Genomic DNA, 5,008 nt, shown 5'->3' on the forward strand with positions numbered 1-5,008 from the left:
AAGCAGACAGTGGAATGACTGCCCAGGGAGGTGGTGGAGTCTTCACCCCTGGCACTGTTCAAGAGGAATCTGGATGAAGAGCTATGAGATATGGTTTAGTGGCTTGTAGTAGCAATGTTGATAGAAGGACAGTTGGACTACATTATCTTGTAGGTCCTTTCCAACATTTTGATTCTATGATTCTATGAACAGAAAAGAAAAGAAAGGAAAAGAAAAGAAAAGAAAAGAAAAGAAAAGAAAAGAAAAGAAAAGAAAAGAAAAGAAAAGAAAAGAAAAGAAAAGAAAAGAAAAGAAAAGAAAAGAAAAGAAAAGAAAAGAAAAGAAAAGAAAAGAAAAGAAAAAAAAGAAAAAACAGATACTGAGAAAAATTGATGAGAATGGAAAACATGAAGTATAAAGTATAAAATGAGAATCGGTTTACATTTATATTTGCCCCGACAACATTTCTAAAATATCCAGTAAAAACAATTGCTTCAAGTATAGTGATCTGCCAAACATGACAGGCAGTACAAGATATGTATTTGAGAATAATAATTGTGGGCATATATGTGTATTTAAGTACATAAGAATTTATGCATATATGCAGATAGTATCATTAAATCATATATGGTTAAAAAAAAAAGTTTCTTTAAAACTTAATGAAGTTTTCTGCTTAATTAAGTTAAGCAACTTCTAGAAGAAAATTATTACTCCTTTGCAGTTAGTTGATCAAGTTTATCTTGTGATGATTTTACAAGTGTTAAGCTGTGTGGCTGAACACAGATATTAAATACATAGTGTGTCTAACCTACATTGGTGTTCAGATGCTGAAGTTCCATGGGCAGTAACTGACAGAATTAAGATTAATTTGAAATTAACTAACTTTCCAGCGCCTAACTCTCCCCAGGGTATTTAAACAGAATGAAATACCAAACAGGAGGAACCAGTGATACATAGTTGCCTTGGTACAGCAATTCTTTCTTGAGCTGCATGACCGATTGCATTCTGTAAGGCTACCAAAATGAAAACAGATTACAGAGAGGAACTATATCTTCTAACTACCTATTCTGAAGGTAAACATGTGTTACATAAATAATAACTCTACATTAATAAAATAGATCTGGTGTAAATAGAGTTATGTATTAATTCTTTGCATCAAATGAAGCAACTCCATTTTAACTTTCTTTGAATGCTATGAGGAGAAAAACTACATCTGTTTCCAAGAGTCCAGAAGATTCTGGTACACTTTTTTTTTTTTTTTTTTTTTTTTCTGCCTTGTAAATATTATATTGTATTGTCCATTGCATTGCCATGGTCAAAATAGCATAATAATGCAGACTAATATTAATATTGATTAATTAATAATTAAGAAAGACTTAATGAACATTTTAAAAATTAATCTCTTTACATTTGCTGGCAGTGTTAACTAATCAGAAGAATTTTTAGTTATTGTAAGTTAACATACAGCTTCCTACTACTAGTTTGGATATAACTGACATAATTGCAAAGTTAATTTTAGTTGCACATGTCTATTAAAAAATCTGTATTAATTTCCATGTAAGATAAGCAAAGGAAATTCATTACTATGAGAGTGATAAGACCATGGAACAGGTTGTCAAGAGATGTGGATAACCCGTACCTGAAAATGTTCAAGGACAAGCTGGATGTGGCTTAGGGCATGCTGTTCTACTGGAATGTGACCTTGCCCATATCACAAGAAGTTAGAACTGTATGACCTTTATGGTCCCTTCCTGATTAATTTTTTTGATGATTCTGTGAGAGAGTTTGGGTAGTATAGAAAAGCTAGCAGGTGTACAGATCAAAACTTTAGATGTATACTTAATTCATGCATAGAACTAAATATCATATTCATTGTAGATGGGTGTTTCCTTTACAAATACACACACATATATATATACTAATAAAAATAACAAAACAACACAACAAAAAACAGAAACTTCACATTTTGCATACATAGTAGACTATCTGCTAGAGAGAAATAAAAATATATTGTTTAATTTCAAGTAATATTAAACTCACTTTTTCCCCACTATTCCTGAGAAGTACACAGGTACACAAAACACTACAAATGTTCTTTCTAGAAGTTACTGACTCCTGGTGCTGACTATCTCCTTCTCAGCTGGATGTAAAGATGTAAAGCAGGCACCAGTAGATACTAACTCCTTATTTTCTCCTTTTTTTTTTTTTTTTTTTCCCTGTTCAAACAAGACTGTACTATTAGATTTCCACTGTTTTGGAAATTTTTACAAGCTTTTTGTAAAAAGAATTAAATAAACAAATAAGCAAAAAATCAGCTGATTTTATAGTGAAAAGAAAATGTGACAGTGAAGAAAAATCATCTCTTTGCAGTGGCCTCTGCTTAGATTCAGCTCCAGACATAGCAAGATGCAGTATGCTGAGATTCCTGACTAAGAGTTGGTTTGCTTGGTGAATGCAAGTATTGTCTCAGAAGAGTGAACGTGAATAAATACAGTTAATTATTCTTTGAATATAATCGTGCTCTAACCCCCTTAGACTATTCAGTATTCACTAGACTATTTCACTAGCTTTTATGTTTTCTGGAAATCTGAGCTACAAAATCACAGACATCTCGTAATATTCAGGACAAAAATATTGGAAACACAAGCATATCCAGATATTTTGTTTCAGCATATACTCCCATCTGCAGTCTCTCACCCATTTCTAGACTACCAATCAAGAATATATATTTTTAAACACTTCTCAGTTTGCTCTGCTTTTATATGCAAACTAGCACCGCAGGCACACAAATTCCTAGTAGCTGTTTTTGCACTCATTTATTTACTTTGTGCAATTGCAAAGAAAAATCATGCAATGGAATGATCAAGTTTCATGCACCCATTTATTTGAAACAAGATGTCTTAGTATCCTGTATATTCAAATCCTCTTTGCCTGTTTCTTTCTCATTTTGTTATGCAGGTACGCTAGAATCAGAGAATCCTTAGAGTTGGAAGGGACCTTTAAAAGTCATCTACTCCAACTGCCCTGCAAGGAACAGGGAGAACATCCTCAGCTAGATCAGGTTGCCCAGAGCCTTATCCAGCCTCACCTTAAAAGTCTCTGAGGACAGGGCATCAACCACATCTCTGGGCAACCTGTTCCAGTGCCTTATCATCCTCACTGCAAAAGACTTTTTCTTTATATCCAACCTAAATCCTCTTTGAGCTTGAAGCCATTTCCCTTTGCTCTATCACACAGATCCGTCTCAAGAGTCTGCCCGTTCTTTCATATAGCTCCACTTTAGATATGTAGAGGCTACTACTATGTCACCTTAGAGTCTTCCCCAGGCTGAACAGCTCCAGCTCTTTCAGATTATTCCCTGTGAGATAAAATTTACATTTGTATTTGTATTTAAAGCTATTTGTCTCCCCCTAGACATGTAGAAAATTATTATTCTCTGTCTGGAATCGTTTATCAGAAAATTCATTTTTGCTTTCCCCACAAATTAAAATTACCACCAGTGTAATTATGACTGTGTTTTCCTCACAATGCAGTTACTCCAATGCAAATGGGTAGCATGCATCTCACTGAACTAAGAAATAATTAGTAATTAAAGTTATCATTATCAGAAACCTTATCCCACAGTGTCCTTTTGAAGAAAGAGGTGTTAAATATTGCTTCTGGTTCTTATGTAGGGCTCCTTTATAGGAGCAAGCCTGGAGTTACCTCTTTTGCTCTCTTTTGCTAACAGAATTCATTCTGTTGCTTTGTTGAAAAACATCTGGCATTTTAGAGTCCTTATGATTTTGGAAGAATTCCCCTGCCACTTTTACTTCCTACTTTCTGTGTCCTTATTTTCAGATTTCAGATTTCTTTCATTCTTTGGGTAACTCAGTCAATCTCACTTTTAACATAGGATCATAGTTTAATAAGGCAACACAGATATGCCCTATATATATTTATATATATGTATACTGTTTGGTATGCCTTATATATATATATGTATACTGTTTGGTATAACATTTAAGATTCACCATCTCTTGGGATAGGATTCTAAGAAACAATGCCATTCAGCTTCATTTTGTTCTTCGTGATGATAGAACTACAATCTCCAGATCTTTTATGACAAGACAGGGAGAATTTTGGTTTCCCTCCAGTCTGTAGACAATACATAACCAATAAAAGATCTCTTCCAAAGAGGAGTTCATGGATAGAAACAGGCAAGAGAGAAGCATAAACAGATACTTTTAAAAAGGGAGGAGTGAAGGTACAGCTAAAGACAAAAATTTGGGAAGGAAGTGGAGTTGTAAATCCCTGAGGCTTCAAGTTTTGGTATTGGAGTGGAAGGACAGCAAAATGTTTCATGTGAAAAAGTTAACCTAGAGATATTTATTGTTGGTGGTGGGTCAATTCCTTTTGTTTTATATTTATGGGTTGAAAAACCTCTCATTTTGGAAAACCCTTGTACTGGGGGTGACAGTTCCAGAGTATGTACTGCAGCTTTATAAGAAAACTTGTTCATCTGAATTACTGGAAAAGTATAAATGGTATGTCGTGATGGCCTGAGTGATGGCAAACAAGGTAAGGAGGCAGGAGAATCAGAGCTCTTGCAACACAATGTGGAAGACTACTGCTAAATATAACAGTATTGACGTGAGCAACATTGCATGTACATTACATGCAATAAACTGTTTTAAGTAATGTCAACAGCTAAAAAATGAAAATGGAAAGGAAATATATGCAAAGAAATCACACAGACTGACAAAAATTGGATTTTAGAAGTTTATTATATATCATAATAATGAACAATTGTTACAATTCAAATAGGAAATTAATCTGTTTCAGTACTGTAAATGAAACATTATGGCTTCCTACAGAGGAAAAAAAGATGATAGTAAGAAAACCAAGAAAAACTCACCCCACATTCCCTTCTTGCTTGTCATCAGGAATCAGTATTGTATCTAATGAATTCTCGAGAATGAAGGATACAGTTGTTTGCTATCTCATATCTTTTATGTGAGAGGCCACTGACCCCATCTATAAATTCAAA

Source organism: Coturnix japonica, chromosome 1, assembly GCF_054131305.1.
Source record: "Coturnix japonica strain WE chromosome 1, WE-NBRP24, whole genome shotgun sequence".
NCBI lineage: Eukaryota > Metazoa > Chordata > Aves > Galliformes > Phasianidae > Coturnix > Coturnix japonica.